This window comes from Ranitomeya variabilis, chromosome 2 (assembly GCF_051348905.1).
Source record: "Ranitomeya variabilis isolate aRanVar5 chromosome 2, aRanVar5.hap1, whole genome shotgun sequence".
NCBI classification, from domain to species: domain Eukaryota; kingdom Metazoa; phylum Chordata; class Amphibia; order Anura; family Dendrobatidae; genus Ranitomeya; species Ranitomeya variabilis.
Window position 1 is genome coordinate 834,314,026 of NC_135233.1, and position 23,680 is coordinate 834,337,705.

Consider the following 23,680-nt stretch of genomic DNA (forward strand, 5'->3'; position numbering starts at 1 on the left):
TGTCATATAGACCCCTCAAAGTCACTTCAAGTGTGAGGTGGTCCCTAAAAAAAATGGTTTTGCAAATTTTGTTGCAAAAATTAGAAATCGCTGGTCAAATTTTAACCCTTATAACTCCCTAACAAAAAAAAATTATGTTTCCCAAATTGTGCTGATGTAAAGCAGACATGTGGGAAATGTTGTTTATTAACTATATTATGTGATATAACTCTCTAATTTAAGGGCATAAAAACTAAAAGTTTGAAAATTGCTAAATTTTCATAATTTTTGTTTTTTTCACAAATAAATGCAAGTCATATCGAAGAAGTTTTACCACTATCATGAAGTACAATATATCACGAGAAAACAATGTCTGAATCACCAGGATCCGTAGAAGCGTTTCAGAGTTATGACCTCATAAAGTGACAGTGGTCAGAATTGTAAAAATTGGCCCTGTCACTTAGGTGAAAACAGGCTTCGGGGTGAAGGGGTTAAAAATAACAAGTGAAGGTATATTCACCTTCCAGCTTCCTCTGCTGATCCAGCGCAGGCAGCTCTGAAGGTCTCCACCAGTTCCACAAACTATGTCTGCCCAGTTCAGAAGCCCCAGCCTCTGAAGCCAATAATTGGCTGAAATTGTCATGTGACTAGAAGAGCGTGTCATTAAAGAAACATTCAGCCAATTAGAGTCTGCAGCTGTGACTTCCAAAACGTGGCTGATGCGTTTTCTTGAGCTAGAGCCTCTGGAATGGCGTGTGTGGAACCATGGGGCACTGGAACGAAGGTATACTTCCATTTATGTTTTATCTGTGCATACATTTATCTATGTTTTATGGTGCACATAGGGTAATAAGTTCATAAAAAATGAAAACAGAAGGTGTTCACCTTGTGGGGGTGGGCTAATAGGGGCACAACTCCAAAGTAGGCATACAGTACAATGAAACTGTGTCACTGCTGCCACTGCCCAAAATCTCTGGTGCCAGTGTGTCATGCCATAATAGGAAGTCACACGTCTCATGTGAATATCCACACGAGACTACCAATAAAGTCATGTTATAGTCATCATCACAACTACTGTGTGGTCAGCTGCAATTTCAGGCACCATTTTACTGACCCCGATTGTGGAATAGCTAGCCATATTCCTCCTTACTTCTACACTTGCAATAGCAGGAAGGGGCGCAAAGACAAAAGTGAGAGCATACGCTGAGCCAGGCTGCAGCTGTGTCCTTTTTGGTGGTCATATGGTTTTTTCCCCTATATCATGCAGATCTTTTTCATTGGCCTGCTTCCTAGAGGAGAAAAAGCAAATGCCCACAGAGAAGTTCAGTATTCTACGCCCAGTTAGTTCAAAGGAAAAACTGCATCTTTATTAACAGGGAAAGGGTATAAAAAAAAATCTGTGAAATGTCCACTTTAAAAGAGTAACTACATTTTTAAACTTTTTTTTTTTTAACTATTTGTAGGCCTTTTAATTCTGTCCAGTCTAAGATTTTCTTTTGAATCCATGCTCCACTGTGTGCACGGTCATGTACAAGCTGTGCTTTCCTGGACACTTTTGCAAAGATTTAAAGTTGTATATCTGTCTACACAGCAGGTTTTTAAGCTTAAAAAATAAAATCACTTGGGCACTTTTGAGAGAAAAGAATGTAATGAATGAAACCACAAATGTGGGAGGGTCTGGACAGCAGGAGTGATTGTTATGACAGATGTTATATGATAAATCATACCTCACCCAACTTAATTAAATGGCAAAAGACAGGTCTGAAGATTACCTAAACAAAGATGAACCAAAAGTAATTGCAAAATTATCTTGCACCATTTTAACCACTTATGAAGTAGTTGAGACTATATTACAAAACTTGCAGCTACAGTGGCAACTATCGAACCTTCATAGATCATTTACACATTATCAGATTTCCATTATATGAACACATTAAGTGGGCTGGTGAAAACCACCCATTCACAGAACATTTTCCCCCAAAAGAAGTTTTTTTATATCTTTATTTCTCTTTTGGATCAACTTAAAGATAACCTGACACATGATACATGCTGCCCACGGATTGTGCAACATGTATCAGGCACTGCCTGTACAATGACTCCAGGTATGTTTGAAACCGAAACGCTGCAGTACTTCAGGGAAGAACATACTTTAATAACTGCCGGGGGACCAAGACCACGCTGTAAACTAGCCGGACAGGCGGGTTGCCAATGGTTTCTCGGATCTCCCCACCCTCGCAGCAGACAGGGAGAAGCCGCCAGTGACTTGCCTGACTAGTCTCTCATGCAGCTACGTCCTGGAAGCTAATGAAACAGGGTCACAAACCCTGCCCATCGATGCCCTGATGCATGATCGCAGGCCGCCAATGGGTTGGCATAACCACCAGGGGTCTGCAGAAGACCATCGTGCTTGACTTTGCAATAAACAGGCGAATATATATATATATATATATATATATATATATATATATATATATATATATATATATATATATATATATATATATATATATATATATATATATATATATATATATATATATATATATATATATATATATATATATATATATATAGTGGGGCAAAAAAGTATTTAGTCAGTCAGCAATAGTGCAAGTTCCACCACTTAAAAAGATGAGAGGCGTCTGTAATTTACATCATAGGTAGACCTCAACTATGGGAGACAAACTGAGAAAAAAAAATCCAGAAAATCACATTGTCTGTTTTTTTATCATTTTATTTGCATATTATGGTGGAAAATAAGTATTTGGTCAGAAACAAAATTTCATCTCAATACTTTGTAATATATCCTTTGTTGGCAATGACAGAGGTCAAACGTTTTCTGTAAGTCTTCACAAGGTTGCCACACACTGTTGTTGGTATGTTGGCCCATTCCTCCATGCAGATCTCCTCTAGAGCAGTGATGTTTTTGGCTTTTCGCTTGGCAACACGGACTTTCAACTCCCTCCAAAGGTTTTCTATAGGGTTGAGATCTGGAGACTGGCTAGGCCACTCCAGGACCTTGAAATGCTTCTTACGAAGCCACTCCTTCGTTGCCCTGGCGGTGTGCTTTGGATCATTGTCATGTTGAAAGACCCAGCCACGTTTCATCTTCAATGCCCTTGCTGATGGAAGGAGGTTTGCACTCAAAATCTCACGATACATGGCCCCATTCATTCTTTCATGTACCCGGATCAGTCGTCCTGGCCCCTTTGCAGAGAAACAGCCCCAAAGCATGATGTTTCCACCACCATGCTTTACAGTAGGTATGGTGTTTGATGGATGCAACTCCGTATTCTTTTTCCTCCAAACACGACAAGTTGTGTTTCTACCAAACAGTTCCAGTTTGGTTTCATCAGACCATAGGACATTCTCCCAAAACTCCTCTGGATCATCAAAATGCTCTCTAGCAAACTTCAGACGGGCCCGGACATGTACTGGCTTAAGCAGTGGGACACGTCTGGCACTGCAGGATCTGAGTCCATGGTGGCGTAGTGTGTTACTTATGGTAGGCCTTGTTACATTGGTCCCAGCTCTCTGCAGTTCATTCACTAGGTCCCCCCGCGTGGTTCTGGGATTTTTGCTCACCGTTCTTGTGATCATTCTGACCCCACGGGGTGGGATTTTGCATGGAGCCCCAGATCGAGGGAGATTATCAGTGGTCTTGAATGTCATCCATTTTCTAATTATTGCTCCCACTGTTGATTTCTTCACTCCAAGCTGGTTGGCTATTGCAGATTCAGTCTTCCCAGCCTGGTGCAGGGCTACAATTTTGTTTCTGGTGTCCTTTGACAGCTCTTTGGTCTTCACCATAGTGGAGTTTGGAGTCTGACTGTTTGAGGGTGTGCACAGGTGTCTTTTTATACTGATAACAAGTTTAAACAGGTGCCATTACTACAGGTAATGAGTGGAGGAAAGAGGAGACTCTTAAAGAAGAAGTTACAGGTCTGTGAGAGCCAGAAATCTTGATTGTTTGTTTCTGACCAAATACTTATTTTCCACCATAATATGCAAATAAAATGATAAAAAAACAGACAATGTGATTTTCTGGATTTTTTTTTCTCAGTTTGCCTCCCATAGTTGAGGTCTACCTATGATGTAAATTACAGACGCCTCTCATCTTTTTAAGTGGTGGAACTTGCACTCTTGCTGACTGACTAAATACTTTTTTGCCCCACTGTAAGTTGCAGTATCACCTATATATGATTTATACAGACAGCTCTATATACATTATATATATATATATTTTTTTTTTTTTCTTTTTTTTTTTTTTTTAATACAAACTTTGGATTTTTTTTTTCCACCACTTAAAGGGAGTCTGTCACCCCTTTTTTTCGGCGTAACGAGACCTGTGAATAACACAGATCCAGTACAGTTTCTGTACGTGAGCACTGAATTGGCCTCTAGCGCCTGCACAGTATGCTTTGCCCAACTGTAGTCAAAGCATAAAATCACTATTGCGCATGCGCACGCATTTTTTCATTAAGTTCTATGCCTCCTTGCATGGCAAGACTTCCGGGGCACAGAACGTAATGTAAAATAATGTATAATGATTTTTATGCTTTGCCCACTGTTGGGCAAAACATACTGCGTATGCGCTAGAGGCCACTTCAAATGTGCAGGCGCAGGAAAACAACGCCAATGCGGGAAAGAAAAATTAATGCGTAGAGCAAGGCAGGAAGTGGGGAGAAACGGCGAATAGGCCCTGCCCATCAGACCAGATCAGGGTAATTTACATAGAAAAACAGAGATCACAAAGGTATTTTCTCAGCAAAGGTGGGGAATCGGGGGATATGAAAGGTTCTGAGGTTATGCAGAGCTCATGCACAATTGAACCATATTTCTATCTCAAACCGAAAAAAAAGGGGTGACAGACTCCCTTTAAATAAAAAAAGAACCTATACATGCTTGATATCTGAGAACTTGTAATGGCCTGGAGAATCATAATGGCAGGTCAGTTTTTTGCATTTAGTGAAAAAAAAAATGTGGAATTGCACTTTTTTTTGCAATTTCACTGCACTTGGAATTTTTTTCCCCATTTTCCAGTACACTATATGGTAAAATCAATGGTGTCGCTCAGAAGTACAACTCATCCTGCAGAAAACAAGCCCTCTTACAGCCATATTGACGGAAAAATGAAAAAAGTTATGGCTCTGGGAAGAAGGGGAGCAAACAAAATGAAAATACAAAAACGGAAAATCCCAAGGTCGTGAAAAGGTTAGTAGCTGCCATGGACCAAGCACCCGCTGTACACTAGACCCTTACAAGACACTAACGGCTCCTGCCCACCCTCTGCCCTGAATTGACAGGTCTTTGCTTTTACCTGCATATAACCTGTCAATCCAGGGCTGCAGGCAGGGAGAAGCCACTGGGGACCCGCCGTTAGTGTCCTGTGCAGCTATTAAAGTAGGGTTTTCTCTGAAACAATGCGGCATTTCAGAGTCAAACATAGCGGAGATCATACAGCCAATGCTAGATACAGACTGCCCGTGGATTGGGCAGCATTTATCACCGGTCAGGTTCCCATTAAAAGGAAAAGCCCTTTAACCCCAATAGTGATGCTTGATAGCAGGGGGGTTCTGCAATATGCAAGCAAAGCGAGTACAGAATATTACAGAATGAATTGTCAGGTGGAATAAACCACATTTTTACAAAGCTTTACAACTATTAAAAGGGATTGCATGGCCGACATAGAACACCAGTTCCATTACCCTACGAGCAACAGCAGATCCACAGAGCTTGACCAATCTCTACATTACTATAAAGTGGAGTGGAAAGCCAGGAATAAAAGCGACCCCACTTCCAGGCAAGCCTCGAGTGAGTCAGAGCCTGGAGGAAGAGGGGGATCCACATCACATAATAGATTACACATTCCTCCTGCACTGTTCCATGGTAACCGGTATAAGATGCTCTCGCCTCCCACATACACTTGCATCTTTGCAGAGACAAGAATTCACTATTATATTGCTAATTACTGTAGGGGTCAACAAACTCAGATTGTTCCCTGCTGTGCAGTATTACACAAGAAAAAGATTTTCTTGAACCCATCAATGACTACTTAAAGGTAAGGTACCGCGTTTGTAGATCATTAATAAATCACTGTAATGTAGCATAACATGCTGCTATAACCAAGTTTTAAATGCATGTGAAACAGATTTCGTGTGTTATATGTGTTTAAAGAAGGAACTGGGGGCTGACATCTTGGTTTCACAGCAGTTCACGACACTAACAGTGTCTTTTTACAGCACCCCATGGACATAGGAGATAATAGACCGGCGCTGACCCTATCTTTAACATTGGAGAGGCGTTAGCAGTGAGCTGGGCACGCCTCTGTGGGCTGCACAACTCACTGCTGTAGGTGTGACTAGCAGCCATTTTACTATAGCCCAGTGCTCTCTGCCCAGCTCCACTTACTCTCTATCACAGGAGCTCCATTCACTCCATTAGGCCGGGGACACACTTAACGTATAAAAAAACGGTCCGTTTTTCACGGCCGAGAATCGCACAAATGTTTCAAAAACAGTGATCCGTGTGCAGTGCGAGGATGCGATTTCCTCGCATCAAATGATCCGTGTGACATCCGTATGGCATCCGTATGCCGAGATTTTCTCGCAAGCTTGCAAAACCGACATCTAATGGATTTATGTGCTCAAATGTTCAGGAAAACGTATATATATATATATATATAGAGATATGTCATTGAGACACATATATATATATTCTGTATTTATATTTCATTCAGCGCGATATCTGTGAAAAGCCGGTAATTCAATTGCCGGCTTTGCATTTCTCCTGCCTAAACCCGACAGGATATGAGACATGGTTTTCATACAGTAAACCATCTCATATCCCCCTTTTTTTTGCATATTCCACACTACTAATGTTAGTAGTGTGTATGTGCAAAATTTCAGCGCTGTAGCTGCTAAAATAAAGGGTTAAATGGCGGAAAAAATTGGCGTGGGCTCCCACGCAATTTTCTCCGCCAGAATGGTAAAGCCAGTGACTGAGGGCAGATATTAATAGCCAGGAGAGGGTCCATGGTTATTGGCCCCCCCTGGCTACAAACATCTGCCCCCAGCCACCCCAAAAAAAGGCACATCTGGAAGATGCGCCTATTCTGGCACTTGGCCATTCTCTTCCCACTCCCTGTAGCGGTGGGCTATGGGGTAATGAAGGGTTAATGCCACCTTGCTATTGTAAGGTGACATTAAGCCAGATTAATAATGGAGAGGCGTCAATGATGACACCTAGCCATTATTAATCCAATTGTCTGAAAGGGTTAAAAAAACACACACACACACACACACACACACACACACACACACACACACACACACACACATTAAAAATTATTTTAATGAAATAAACACAGTGGTTGTTTCAGTATTTTATTGCTCTCTCAATCCATCAGCAACACCCTCGCTTGGAAAAATAATAAACGCACAAGATACATACCCTCAGCTGAACCGTCACGTCCCACGAGGTAATCCATGATCTGAAGGGGTTAAAATATTTTACAGGCAGGAGCCCTGCAAATGCAGCTGTGCTCCGTGCCTGTAATCCCCGGCGAATGAATGAAATGTAGGTCATTGACCTACATTTCCTACAGTCGCGGTGATGCGCCCCCTGGTGGATGTCCTCATATGACCTGGAGCGTGGGAAAAAGTTCCCAGGCTGCAGTTCATGAGAACATCCAGCAGGGGCGCATCACCACGACTCAATGTAAGTATAGATCACTGCTTTCCTTTCAGCACCCGGGGATTACAGGCACGAGCGAGTGGTTTATCGCAGCTCGTGCCTGTAATATTAGTTAACCCCTTCAGATGGATTACCTCGTTGGACGTGATAGGACATCAGAAGGTATGTATCTTGTGCGTTTATTATTTTTCCAAGCGAGGGTGTTGCTGATGGATTGAGAGAGCAATAAATTATTAAAACAACCGCTGTGTTTATTTCATTAAAATACTTTTAAATCATGTGTGTGTGTGTTTTTTAACCCTTTCATACAATTGGATTAATAATGGATAGGTGTCATAATTGACGCCTCTCCATTATTAACCCGGCTTAATGTCACCTTACAATAGCAAGGTGGCATTAACCCTTCATTACCCCATATCCCACCGCTACAGGGAGTGGGAAGAGAGTGGCCAAGTGCCAGAATAGGTGCATCTTCCAGATGTGCCTTTTCTGGGGTGGCTTGGGGCAGATGTTTTTAGCCACGGGGGGGCCAATAACCATGGACCCTCTCCTGGCTATTAATACCTGCCCTCAGTCACTGGCTTTGCCACTCTGGCGGAGAAAATTGCGCGGGAGCCCACGCCAATTTTTTCCGCCATTTAACCCTTTATTTTAGCAGCTACAGCGCTGAAATTTTGCACATACACACTACTAACATTAGTAGTGTGGAATATGCAAAAAAAAGGTGGATATGAGATGGTTTACTGTATGTAAACCATGTCTCATATCCTGTCGGGTTTGTGAAGGAGAAATGCAAAGCCGGCAATTGAATTACCGGCTTTTCTATAGAACACCGCTGTGTATTTCTCGCAATGCACACGCATGGTCCGTGTGTAATCCGATTTTTTCTCGCACCCATAGACTTGCATTGGCGAGTCTCGGCCGAGATACGCTGACAATCGCAGCCTGATGCGAGTTCCCTCGGATCCGAAATACGGTGGAGAAAATATCGGATGATGGGAGCTGCACCATAGATTAACATTGGGCCGAGTGCTATGCAATTTTTTATCGCATAGCACTCGTCCGTATTACGGTCTAGTGTGACCCCGGCCTTAAGCTGCATTCCCAGCCTGCAGAGAGAGGTGACACCTGACACCTCTCTCTGCCATACAATGTATCTCTCCCCTCCCTCAACAATGCCTGGCCATTCACTGCAGACCTGGAGCTCCTTCTTATCTTACTGAGGGATGAGGCACAGACAGCTCTGCACAGACAATGCTGCTCCATACACACCACATAAACTAACTGTGCTTCTGATGCAGTAACTGCTGGTGATAGCAGATCACAGGGCAGTCACACACAAAATGGCTCTGCCCTGTGATGCTGCTCTTCATTCTGCCCCAGGGATATTAGACCACCCAAAAGGGGAGGGAAATGCTGATGTCAGCAGTTACTGCCCAGATTTTCCAGCTAACAGTAAAGCTGGTAAGTCTTACTATAGCTGCTTGAGGTCTAAAACGGAAAATGCTCCCCCTAGTGGTCAATATATATATTTGTAAGAAAATATATAATATTTTTCATATAGAAATGTTTGCAAACAGTGCAAACATTGCATTAATACATTTTATTTACTATTTTAAGCTTAATTTCACAAAAAAACAAACTACAAGAAAACTGGTGGCACCTTCCCTTTAAGGTACCTTCACACTGAGCGACTTAACGACGATATCGCTAGCGATCCGTGACGTTGCAGCGTCCTGGCTAGCGATATTGTTGTGTTTGACACGCAGCAGCGATCTGGATCCTGCTGTGACATCGTTGGTCGGAGCTAGAAGGCCAGCACCTTATTTCGTCGCTGGATCACCCGCTGACATCGCTGAATCGGTGTGTGAGACGCGGATTCAGCGATGTCTTCACTGGTAACCAGGGTAAACATCGGGTTACTAAGCGCAGGGCCGCGCTTAGTAACCCGATGTTTACCCTGGTTACCATTGTAAATGTAAAAAAAACCAAACACTACATACTCACATTCCGGTGTCTGTCCCCTCGCCGTCAGCTTCCCGCACTGACTGTGAGCGCCGGCCGGCCGTAAAGCACAGCGGTGACGTCACTGCTGTGCTTTACGGCCAGCGCTGAGACAGTGCAGGGAAGCTGAGGCCGGGGGACAGACACCGGAATGTAAGTATGTAGTGTTTGGGTTTTTTTACATTTACAATGGTAACCAGGGTAAACATCGGGTTACTAAGCGCGGCCCTGCGCTTAGTAACCCGATGTTTACCCTGGTTACCCAGGGACCTCGGCATCGTTGGTCGCTGGAGAGCGGTCTGTGTGACAGCTCTCCAGCGACGAAACAGCGACGCTGCAGCGATCGGCATCGTTGCTTAATGTGACGGTACCTTTAAGAAAAAAGTAACCCGACACTAACAGACTAACAAGAAAAACACGCAAAGTAATCTCTAATTTCATACCTAGTCATTAGTCCACCATAAGGACCCATTGTAAACACGTGAGCACAGTATATGTTTGTGCATGCTGACTCCTCCAGTTCCACCAAATTAGGCGCTGCGATAACTCATCCCTGCAAACCACCTCCTGGGTAGACCCTGACCCCACAGGATATCCCAGATGTATGTAGACGAGCCCACCTGCATACCATCAAGCTCCAATGCAGTGGTGAAGCGTCACAGCCTTTCCCATTACCTGAAAGCTAGAGGGGAGCATCTCTACATAGCTGCTGTTGTATTCTACCCCATTTATCTGTGACTTCTAAAAAGTGTGTGACATTTTTCTACTATTTCTCTAGTCCATGAGGGAAGTTTTAATTAGTATGAGATTTTTTTTCTCCTAGCGTAAAGGTACCTTCACACTAAACGATATCGCTAGCGATCCGTGACGTTGCAGCGTCCTGGATAGCGATATCGTTGTGTTTGACACGCAGCAGCGATCAGGATCCTGCTGTGATATCGCTGGTCGTTTAGGAAAGTTCAAAACTTTATTTGGTCGTCAGATCGCCGTGTATCGTTGTGTTTGACAGCAAAAGCAACGATGCCAGCGATAATAATAATAATAATAATAATTTTATTTATATAGCGCCAACATATTCCGCAGCGCTTTACAACTTATAGAGGGGACTTATACAGACAACAGACATTACAGCATAACAGAAATCACAGTTCAAAACAGATACCAGGAGGAATGAGGGCCCTGCTGCTCGCAAGCTTACAATCTATGAGGAAAAGGGGAGACCCGAGAGGTGGATGGTAACAATTGCTTTAGTTATTTGGACCAGCCATAGTGTAAGGCTCGGGTGTTCATGTAAAGCTGCATGAACCAGTTAACTGCCTAAGTATGTAGCAGTACAGACACAGAGGCTATTAACTGCGTAAAGTGTATGAGAACATGATGGAGGAACGTGATTATGTTGTTGTTTTTTATTAATAGCGATGTTTTACAATGGTAACCAGGGTAAATATCAGGTTACTAAGCGCAGGGCCGCTTACAGTACATACTGTATGTGAGTACATACTCACCTTCGCGTCCCCCGGCATCCGCCTCCTGCACTGACTGAGCGCCGGCCGTAAAGTGAAAGCACAGCACAGCGGTGACGTCACCGCTCTGCTGTTAGGGCCGGCACTCACAGTCAGTGCAGGGAAGCGGACGGCGAGGGACGTGAAGGTGAGTATGTACTGTTTGTTTTTTTTACATTTTACACTGGTAACCAGGGTAAACATCGGGTTACTAAGCACGGCCCTGCGCTTAGCAACCCGATGTTTACCCTGGTTACCCGGGGACTTCGGCATCGTTGGTCGCTGGAGAGCGGTCTGTGTGACAGCTCTCCAGCGACCACACAGCGACGCTGCAGCGATCGGCATCGTTGTCTGTATCGCTGCAGCGTCGCTTAGTGTGAAGGTACCTTTAGCCTGGGTGTGTCTAGTGGATCTAAGGCTTTTATTCACACATCACTGCTATGATGTACACTTGCGGTCAGTTTTCTGACATTTTATATTCTACAAGGCAATCGCATGTCAGGTTTTAGATTTTGCTGACAAGTATACTGTGTTCCAAATTATTATGCACAAAGAGTTTAGGAGTGATAAGGTTAGAATTATTTTGTTTGTTATTTAAACTCATTGATGGTGATGTGTGTCAGGGCTCTTTATATCACTGAAAGCAATTGCAGATACCTGTGCTAATTAGTTTGGCAGGTGTGTCCAAATAAAGGCAAGACTACTTAAGAAGGCTGTTCCACATTATTAAGCAGCCTACATTTTTTGCCAAAATGGGAAAGAAAAAGGATGTGTCGGCTGCTGAGAAGCAACAAATTGTGGAGTATTTAGGTCAAGGCATGACTACAATCAACATTGCCAAGACACTTCATTGTGATCATCGCACAATCAAGAAGTATGTAGCTGATTCCCAGCACACACGTGTGCGTGCTGATAAGGAAAAATTGAGGACTCTTTCCAACAGGCAATTGCGTAAGGTTAAAAGAGCAGCTGCAAAAATGCCTTGTCATAGCAGCAGGCAAGTTTTTGAAGCTGCTGGTGCCTCCAACGTCCCCAGAACAACAAGATGCAGGGTCCTTCAGAGGTTTGCAGCTGTGCGTAAGCCATCCTGTCGACCACCTCTATCCACTGCACACAAGCAGAAACGGCTCCAGTGGGCCAAACGGTACATGAAGACTGACTTCCAAACTGTTTTGTTCACCGATGAGTGCCGTGCAACGCTCGATGGTCCAGATGGATGGAGTGGAGGATGGCTGGTTGATGGACACCTCATGAAAACACGGCTAAGGCGCCAACAAGGAGGAGGTGGAGTAATGTTTTGGGCTGGAATCATGGGGAGAGAGATTGTCGGCCCCTTTATGATCCCTGAAGGGGTAAAGATGAACTCCATAATCTATGTGGAGTTTCTAAAACACTTCCTGCCATGGTTCAAGAGGAAGAACCGTGCTTTCCGCAGCAAGATCATTCTCATGCATAATAATGCACCACCTCATGCTGCAAAAAACACATCTGCATCTCTGGCTGCTATGGGCATAAAAGAGGACAAACTCATGGTGTGGCCACCATCTTCCCCTGACCTCAACCCCACTGAGAACCTCTGGAGCATCATGAAGAGTAGTGTCTGTGATGGCGGGAGGCAGTTCACAACTAAGCAACAGCTCTGGGAGGGCATTCTGTCCACATGCAAAACAATTGAAGCAGAAACCATCCAAAAACGGACAAATTCAATGGACGAGAGAGTTCAGAAGCTTCTTTCGAACAAGGGGTCCTATGTGCAAATGTAACATCACCTAGAATAAAGTTTCACTTGAAAACTGTTTGATTTCATTTTGTAATAAGCTGATAATGCTTATAACTTTACAATTTACCATTTTTTTGTTCAAAATAAAAAAAATAATAAAAAAAAAAGGTTGAAAACTCTGCTGTGTAAAACGGTTTGCCCTAGTAGCGGACAACTACCTTTACGCAATAATTTATTTTAAATCCAAGTGGACATTACCAGAGATTTTTCACTGGAAGCGTATACTTCTTCACTTCCATGAAGTTGATCTATCTGTTCCTTCTGAGCACAAGTGTTGATCCACTGGACCAAAAATACAGAAAAGAACTTTACACATTCACATTAGTATGTACAGGTTCTGTATTTTTTATTATTATTATTATTATTATTATTATACATTTTTATAGCGCCATTTATTCCATGGCGCTTTACATGTGAAATACGGGGCAAATATAGACAAATACATTAAACATGAGCAAAAAACAAGGCACACGGGTACATAAGGAGGGAGGACTTGGAGCTTCTTTATATTTTGGCTTACAAGTACTAATGAAATCATGAGAATGACATTACAAAATCACTGTATTAGGGAATTTTGACTAACTAAGGTCTGGGCAGTGGACTGCATCCTACCTTTTTTCAATAGGGAAGACAGTGCCATAAGGTCTTACAGCGCTGGCCTCCACATTGTAGATGGCAGCACAGGAAGCAGAGCAGGCCTTGGTCATTCAGTATGCTATGCTATTTTATCCAGTAAAATAATAGACACCATGTTGGAAACCTGGCGGACCCTCATACTTAATGAGCTGCATCCGACTTCTGTTATTGACCAATATGTGACCAATCTGGCATTGTTCTTTTCGTTGGCTTGCTCTGGTGTGAACATAGCCTACAGGAGTAGAACTTGTTTTTATAAAACTGACAATGTTATATCAGAAACAAAAGTAAATATGGTATACCATTCTATCAAGGATTTGGAAGAACAGCTCTGAAGGCATCATGGTCAGACTGTACACCACACAATTAGATGCTGCATACCTACATTCCACAGCTGTATAAAGCAAGCAATCTGATCAAATATCACAGCAAATCCATCAGAAGTCATGACTACAATGCTCCTGTCTGAGCAGGCCCTCAGGATACATAGAGTGAAAAACGTTAAGTCTACGTTAGATTATTCAGTGACTATTTTTACCTAAATTGAAAAGTTCATGCCTAGAAAGGGCTGCTATGAAGTAGGACTGTGAATCTAGCGGGTGTCACCGCACAGGCAATAGTGTGATAAATATAATCATACAGGTTAATATTCTACATGTCTAGGATACTCAGATGTTACAGAGCTGCACGTACAAACATGCCAGAGCTCACAGAACAGCACAAACTGGATGTAACAGAGAAATGGCTCTTACATTGCTTATCTCTAGAGTCTGTACTGCTGCTGCTGCTGGTTTTGAGTATTGGACAATTTTTATTCTATTTTACAACATTGTTTATTTGATGTAATTTTATGATCCACAGTTGTAATCCCAATCTAAATGCTTTCATACTATATTTGTGGCAAAGAACAAGCTGTGAGCCTCACAATTAGTAGTATCTTAAACCATACGCATTCCTTTTAAAAAATAAAAACACACACACATTCTCTAGACACATGGTTGGCTTATTACAAAGTAACCTGACATGATACCATAAAACAGATACTCAAGAGGATTACCGACACCCAACCCTTCATTGTACTTCTCCATACAATTAGGCTGACCACATCAGCAGACTTGGCCGACAGTCTAAAGTGTATGGGGAGTACTTCACTCTCCCCAAAAGATGAAGGCGAGTACAAAGTACAAACTGCAGCCAGGCTAGAAACTTAAAGGGAATCTGTCACCTCATTTTTCGCATATAAGCTGCAGCCACCGCCATTAGGGGCTTATCTACAGCATTCTAGAATGCTGTAGATAAGCCCCCGATATAACCCGAAAGATAAGAAAAACAAGTTAGATTATACTCACCCAGGGGCGGTCCCGGTTCGGGTCCGATGGGCGTCACGGGTCCGGGGCCTCCCATCTTCATACGATGTCGTCATCCTCCTTGCTTCTGTCGCGGCTCCGGCGCAGGTGTACTGATTTGCTTTATCGAGGGCAAAGCAAAGTACTGCAGTGCGCAGGCGCTGGGCCTCTCTGACCTTTCCTGGCGTCTGCGCACTGCAGTACTTTGCTCTACCCTCAACAGGGCAAATGAGTATGCCTGCCCCGGAGCCGCGACAGAAGCAAGGAAGAGGACGTCATCGCATGAAGATGGGAGGCCCCGGACCGTGACGCCCATCGGACCGAACCGGGACCGCCCCTGGGTGAGTATAAGGGTATGTGCACACGTCAGGATTTCTTGCAGAAATTTCCTGAAGAAAACTGGAAATTTTCTGCACGAAATCCGCATGTTTCTTTTTGCGTTTTTTTCGCGTTTTTTTTTTTAGCATTTTGCAAGCATAATTAGCTTGCAGAATGCTAAAGTTTTCCAAGCGATCTGTAGCATCGCTTGGAAAACTGATTGACAGGTTGGTCACACTTGTGAAACATACTGTTTGACAAGTGTGACCAACTTTTTACTATAGATGCAGCCTATGCAGCATCAATAGTAAAGATAGAATGTTAAAAATAATTAAAAAAAAAAAAAAAAAATGGTTATACTCACCTTCTGCAGACAGCCGATCTCCTCAGCGGCGTCCGTTCCTATAGATGGTGTGTGTGTGCATGACCGCGACGTCATCGCAGGTCCTTCACACACACCAGCTATAGGAACGGAAGCGGCAGCATGCACCGCAGGCGGGAAGACTCTGGGGGCCATCGAAGGTGAGTATATGACTATTTATTATTTTAATTCTTTTTTTTTTTACCAATTATACGGTGCCCAGTCCGTGGAGGAGAGTCTCCTCTCCTCCACCCTGGGTACCAACCGCACATGATCTGCTTACTTCCCGCATGGTGGGCATAGCCACATGCGGAAAGTAAGCAGATCAATGCATTCCTAGGTGTGCGGAATCCCCGCAATTCCGCAAATTTAATGAACATGTTGCTTTTCTTTCCGCGATGCGATTTTTTTCGCGGAAAAAAATGCAACATTTGCACAAGATATGCGGAATACACTGAAAATAATGGGAGGCATATATAAGCGTTTTTTTCTCGTTTTTTATCACGTTTTTATAGCGAAAAAACGCGTAAAATACTGAACGTGTGCAGATGGCCTCATATAACCTGTTTTTCTTATGTTGCAAGTTACATCGGGAGCTTATCTAGAGCATTACAGAAAGCTGTAGATAAGCCCCTGATGCAGGTGGCCTTAGCTTATAGGTGAATTTTGGGGTGACAGATTCCCTTTAACTTTTTTATTTTTCCACTGTTGGACCTGTATTTGGCGGGACAAGATTACGCTTTCACTGCTACCATTTTTACTTTAATTTGACTTTTTGATTGTGTTTTATTCTACTTTTTGTTCGTCGGCATGATGAAAAATTAAAAGGTTTTTCCTGAGTTTTTTTTTTTATTTAAAGGGAACCTGTCACCACGTTTTTGGAAGATGGGATAAAAATAGCGTTAAATAGGGGCAGAGGTGGGCGTTACATTAGTGTGTGTGTTATGCGTTTATTACCCACCTAAGTTGCCGAAATAACTTTGCAAAGTCTCCGTTTTCGCCTGTCAATCAGGCTGGTCAGGTCACATGGGCGTGGTGTCTTCACCCAGATTTGGCGTAGTTTTCCGTTGGTGGCGTAGTGGTGTGCGCATGCCCAAAGTCCGGAATCCTCTTCCAGGGGATTTAAAATAGCGCGGTGTTCGTTATTGCATTGGTGATCGGTGGGCGCGGCCATCTTCCTTTGGCCGCGCGTGCGCAGAAGCGGCGCTCTGCTGGCCGCGGCTTCAGGAAAATGGCCGCGGGATGCCGCGCGTGCGCAGATGGATATCGCGGCGGCCATTTTCCTGAAGCCGCGGCCAGCAGAGCGCCGCTTCTGCGCACGCGCGGCCAAAGGAAGATGGCCGCGCCCACCGATCACCAATGCAATAACGAACACCGCGCTATTTTAAATCCCCTGGAAGAGGATTCCGGACTTTGGGCATGCGCACACCACTACGCCACCAACGGAAAACTACGCCAAATCTGGGGGAAGACAACGCCCATGCGACCTGACCAGCCTGATCGACAGGCGAAAACGGAGACTTTGCAAAGTTATTTCGGCAACTTAGGTGGGTAATAAACGCATAACACACACACTAATGTAACGCCCACCTCTGCCCCTATTTAACGCTATTTTTATCCCATCTTCCAAAAACGTGGTGACAGGTTCCCTTTAAGTTGTGCACTGACGGAGTTAACTTGTATGACTGTTTTATAGGTTGGGCCTTTCCAGACGTGACTATACCAAATATGTGTGTTTTTACATAAATATACGTATTTATTGGTTTAATATTTTTTCTTCCTTTTTTTTATTTTGTGATTTTATTTTTTATTTTTTATAGTTTTAAAACATTTAACTTTTTTTTTTTTACTTAGTCCCTGTTTGGGTCTTCAATTTTTATTTCACTGATCATTGGTCTCATACAAAGCAATACACATGTATGGCATTGTATGAGACCCAACAGTTTAACACTGTCAGATCGCTTGTTAGACTCTGCTGCTGGCGGAGTCTAACAGGCCACCATAGCTGGCAGCCGACCCAGAGGTCATCACGTGACCTTAGCTGCCATGACAACGATGTGATCAGATCTCATCACGGGGGGGGACGCAGGGGTGTCAGAGAGGTGAGTACAGTGGTGGTCTCCCTCAACAATCTTCTAAATGCCATGATTGCGACATCTAGAAGATAGCGAATGGTTAACATAATTGGGACCTGATCCAATAAGGTCCCAATGATGTAACCTGTCAAAGCTACCATTCTGCACCATACGTAAACATTTACAGCTATGTCTAATTAAAAAGGTTAGCGTTCAGGTCCCATCAAAGACAGACATGCCTCGCCAGGCTGGTAGGAACACATAAATTGGCTAATTTTTGTGCCAATTACCTCAATTACATCAGTATAGTCTATATGGCAATAATTCTGCTTCAAATTAATATATTCAATGACTGTATACATCAGTGAGCTGTTGCACTCTCTGGTTTGGATATAATACACACTACTGCTTGCACCTGTTCACATTTGCTTCTTTTTGTTAGGAGCTGCTTGTCGATTATACAGGAGGACTGTCATACGCTTTCTAATACATGTAAATAACAAAAATACTTAAAGGGGTTGTAACAAAATGTATCTTCAGGAGCACACTGCTCCGGACACTTGTTAATTTATAAATACTGGAAAAATGGATCTGGAACCAACTCACCGTTGAGCCTAAAGGAGTGTAGGAGCAAGGACATCCTTTTTGACCAAAACATAGTAATCAGAGAAAAAGGAAACAAAGAGATCCAGCTCCCTAAAAAGCGAGATTTTATTAAGCAAAAGGAAACTTTGATTCCATATCAGCAGGTAAAACAGGCAACGCGTTTCGAAAACACTCAGACGTTCCCTGTCTGAGCTTAAGCAAAGGATGCCCAAGTGCGCCCAACACAAGTTGCCAATTTTACCCGGAGATATGGAATCTAATTTTATTTTTTGCTAAGGCTGGGTTCACATTACGTTTATAGCAGCTCATTCAACACATACGGTAACGGGCTGCTGTAAACGTAAGTGCCGGTATGGCAGCATGCTAGCGCAGACAGAGCATCTGCTAGCTCTATCTGCGCTAGCAGTGACGGACCCGGAAACGCTGCAGCCCGCGTCTCAGGGTCCGTCACTCAATGACGGCACATCCCTAGCGCACGCCCATTGTGGGCGGGTGCAAGTGATGCGTCCTACATTGGATTCAATGGCGGCGTTAAACAGACTACGTTACACCGCGTTATGCCACTGTGTAACGTATTCCGTCTAACGGACGCCAGCAACGCTGTGTGAACCCAGCCTTAAAAAAGTCGTGATTTTTAAGGCTCTGGATATCACTTTTCCCTTTTTTCCTGGATTACTATGTTTGCAATTGTATCCATTTATGAACTTGAGACAACTCCTTAGGCCATGTTCACACTTTGCGGTTTTTACCGCGGATCCGCGGCAATTTTGATGCTGCGGGTCCGCAGCAGTTTCCATAGTGTTTACATTTACATGTAAACCCTATGGAAACCGCAAACCGCTGTGCACATGCTGCGGGAAAAACCGCGCAGAAACGCAGCGGTTTACAACCCGCAGCATGTCACTTCTTTGTGCAGAATCGCTGCGATTCTGCACCCATAGGAATGCATTGATCCGCTAACTTCCCGCATGGGGCTGTGCCCACGTTGCGGGAAGTAAGCGGATAATGTGCAGATGGTACCCGGGGTGGAGGAGAGGAGACTCTCCTCCAGGCCCTGGGAACCATATTAGTGTAAAAAAAAAAAAGAATTAAAATAATAAATAATGCTATACTCACCTCTCAGCGCTGCACGCGGCCGTCCGGTCTCAGGGTTGGAGTGCGAGCAGGACCTGCGGTGACGTCGCGGGTCACATGACCGTGACGTCATGAAGGTCCTTCTCGCACATCATCTTTGGAACCGGATCGCCGCGTGCAGCGCTGAGGAGATCCGGACGTCAGAGGGTGAGTATAAACCATTTTTTATTATTTTTAACATTACTATTGATGCTGCATATTGCTGCATATGCAGCATCAATAGTATAGGAGTTAAACCTGCAGCGGAAACTGGAAGACAAACCGCGATAAATCTGCAGGGATAACCGCAGCGGTTTTGCCCTGCAGATTTATCAAATCTGCTGCGGGAGAACCCGCAGAGCATACCGCAAAGTGTGCACATAGCCTTATAGTCACAGAATGGTGATTTTCAGCTGCAGTTTTTAGTGTTGAAGAATAGTGATGAGCGAACGTGCTGGGATAAGGTGTTATCAGGGCACTAATAGAGCATCTTCAGCGTACTGTAATAATATGTTCGAGTCCCTGCGGCTGCATGTCTCGTGGCGGTTTGACAGCTGTAACGCATGCATGAATGCCTAACAAACAAACCAATTTCTGCATGTGCTGTGGCTGACAAACTAATGAAGAACCATCTCCAGATCCCCTTATGTATGAGACCGCTGTAGAACAATGCACTTTTGGCTGATAAATTCCCTCCAATCCCCCTACACATTTATTCTATGTTCAGCTGGGCAGGCATGTACCGTATATGCAGTATTAAGGCTGTGTGCACACGTAGCATATTTTTCGCTATAAAAACGCTATAAAACCGCAAAAAAAAAATGCTTACATTAAGCATCCTATGTAATAGAATGCATTCCGCATTTTTTGTGCACATGCTGCATTTTTTTCCTGAGCGGAATCGCATTCCAGAAAAAAACGCAGCATGTTCATTAAAATTGCGGAATCGCGGCGATTCTGCACCCATAGGAGTGCATTGATCTGCTTACTTCCCGCACGAGGCTGTGCACACCATGCGGGAAGCAAGCAGATCATGTGCGGTTGGTACCCAGGGTGGAGGAGAGGAGACTCTCCTCCACGGACTGGGCACCAAATAATTGGTAAAAAATAAAGAATTAAAATAAAAAATACCTATACTCACCCTCTGATGGCCCCCCAAGTGTTCCCGCCTCTCCGATGCATGATCTCTCTTCCGTTCCTATAGATGATGTGGTTCAGGACCTGTGATGACGTCACTGTCTTGTGATTGGTCGCGTGACCGCTCATGTGACTCACGCAACCAATCACAAGGCAGTGACGTCATCGCAGGCCCTTCACTGCACTCCAGCTATAGGAACGGACGCCGCTGAGGTCTGCAGGTGAGTATAACCATGTTTTTTATTTTTTTTATTATTTTTAAACATTCGATCTTTTACTATAGATGCTGCATAGGCTGCATCTATAGTAAAAAGTTGGTCACACTTGTCAAACACTATGTTTGACAAGTGTGACCAACCTGTCAGTCAGTTTTCCAAGCGATGCTACAGATCGCTTGGAAAACTCTAGCATTCTACAAGCTAATTATGCTTGCAAAACGCTAGTTTTCTGCGGGTATATGCATGCTAATTCTGCATGCGATATACTCGCGGCAGGAGGCGCAGAATTGCCGCGGAAATTTCCGCGGCAATTCTGCAACGTGTGAACTTAGAAGGAAATGAGCCACACACCTCTGACTTCTTGGCTCTCCAGAACAAAAGGCTGGAGATGTTGCAATTCAACCTCTATCTATATACATTACACAGGAAGCCAACTTACATGTGTATGAGCATCTTTACATTGTCGCTGGATGTTGCAGGTAGCTGGGCACAGCATGGATATTAATGCAGCCATACTATTAAAGCACCAGGACCACATTTTCCATCAGATTTAAATTTATTTATTATGCATTACTTATATAGAACCATCATACTCCACAGCGCTTTACATGCATCATCACTGTCCCCATCGGGGCTCGCAATCTTAATGTTCTACCAGTGTGTCTTTGAAGTGTGGGATGAGACCTGAGTACTTGGCGGAAACCTATGCAAACACGGGGAAACCATACAAACTCCTTGGAGATGTTGTCCTTGGTGGGATTTGAAGCCAGGACCCCAGTGGTGCAAAGCAACAGTGCTAACCTCTGAGCCACCATGCTGTAATGGGTGAATGTGATAATTTAAGAGCAGAGATGAGCACTAGATCAGCCAGGGGGCTTGTTTTTTTGGCTTCCACCCATACAAGCTGCAAAGTCTAGAGATGCTGACATACAGTTCACCTTAGGCTACTTTCACACTAGCGTCGTATGACGCACGTCGCAATGCGACGTGCCGACGCATACTGTGCAAAAGAACACAACGGGGGCAGCGGATGCAGTTTTACAACGCATCGCTGCCCCATTGTGATGTCCGGGGAGGAGGGGGCGGAGTTCCGGTTGCACATGCGCGGTTGGAAATGGCAAACACGACGCACAAAAAAAACGTTACATGTAACTTTTTTTTGTGCCGACGGTCCGACGCATCCATCGCACGACGGATGCTACGTGTGGCAATGCGTCGCACTGCGTCGCTAATGCAAGTGTATGGAGAAAAAATGCATCCTGCAAGCAATTGCGTTTTTTCTCCAAAAGGACGCATTGCGACGTGCGTCATATGACGCTAGTGTGAAAGCAGCCTTACACAGTGGCCGTACTGACTGTGGGACTAACCATTGCAATGCCACTAAGGCTGGGGCTACATGGCAGCGTAATACAAGTGAATGGGGTCATATTCTGATCACATAGTACTGTGACAAACAAGGGCTGCATGGTGGCTCAGTGGTTAGCACAGCAGCGCTGGGGTCCTGGGTTCAAATCCCACCAAGGACAACATCTGCAAGGGGTTTGTGTGTTCTATTGTGTGGGTTTCCTCCCACGCTCCAGAGACACACTGAGAGGGAATGTAGAGTGTGAGCCCCATGGGGACAGTGATGATCATGTCTGTAATGTGCTGTGGAATAAGGTGGCGCTATATAAGCAAAGTATAATAAAGTAGCTGAAAATCTAACAGTATTTTGTGCCTTGCTTGTGGCCTGCGATGTAGCAGTGGCTGGGGAAGAAGATCCAATAAGGCCTCATGCAGTATATCCTCCATATTGGAAGCACCCACAGGCTGGGAACGGCTGACGGGGATGATCAGTAAGTAGATAAGCCAGAAATGTGAAGTGTGGTGGAAAATAAGCAGCAGGTTCAGGACGCGGGTCACAGAGAAGTCAAGGAGGAGATCTGCACAGCACCAATTCTTCCAGTGTACGCGGCGGGGCTCATACGGGGGGATTAGTTATGGTGCCACGGGCCAGATCTCCAGGAGAGCGCGGTATAGGGGGCAGAGCAGCACCTGCAGGGGCACACATCATCGGGCCACGGTCACAGTCAGTAATTTACCTCAGTACTTGCACCTCAAAATCCAGAGAGGAAAAGTATACTAGAAACATATGCACCACTTCTGTATTTATCACCCACTCCTGGTTCTGGCTGACAGATACTGATAGTGTGAACACGGCCTCAGACTGAGTTCTGCAGACACGGTGGCGTCCCCTTTAACCACTGGCTGCACACATGGGGCGGTCACCCCGGACCGGACCAGTACTGCTAATGACTAGGTGATTAATGAGCAGCATTAACCCCTTAGTAAGTAGTCACTCGCATTCCCAGGCACAGTACGGAGTGCAGCAGGCACCGAGCAGACCGCAGACACGTCACTAAACTCCCTTTCCATCCCCAAAGTGTGCGGGAATGAGGAGACCACTCACCATGCTGGAGCAAGCCGCCTCACTGCTCACATCCCGCTCCGCCGCCGCCGACACTCACCCGAGGATTTGTCTCATTATTTTTGCTATTTTTTCAAACTGGGATGTACAAAGCGTCCGCCGGCTAGGACGAGAAGCTGATTGGCTGGATTTATGGAGCGCTCCATCCCCATTGGTTGAGGCGCGCGTCAGTCTAATGCGGGAGTGGGGTAGCCTGCGTCTCCGGCCCCCACACTCTGCGCGGCATTCCTCTCCGGTCACCTGACCGGCCCATGGCAGTCTCCCCAACAGCTGGATGGCGAGTTGTGGCCGGAGCTCTGATGCCAGGCTGCCCCATCACCGGGAGGGGGGACCGGGAAGGCGACAGCTGCCACTGGTCCTGTAATTAGTAGAGCCCTTAAAGGGGATGTCCAGCACCGAAGTAAACTCTTTGGGCATTGATGGAATTAAAGCAATAATCTGAA

The 23,680-nt window shown here is 44.5% G+C and overlaps 1 protein-coding gene across 4 annotated transcripts in view; it reads right to left on the reverse strand.

Moving 5' to 3' along the window:
• Positions 1–23,341, reverse strand: part of ARHGEF10 (Rho guanine nucleotide exchange factor 10) — a 276,596-nt gene extending 253,255 nt beyond the window's left edge. For all 4 annotated transcript variants that reach the window (XM_077290065.1, XM_077290064.1, XM_077290063.1 and 1 more), the window contains exon 1: positions 23,220–23,341. The gene's annotated coding sequence lies outside the window, so the exon portion shown is untranslated. The remainder of the gene's footprint in view (positions 1–23,219) is intronic.
• Positions 23,342–23,680: the final 339 nt, after the last annotated feature.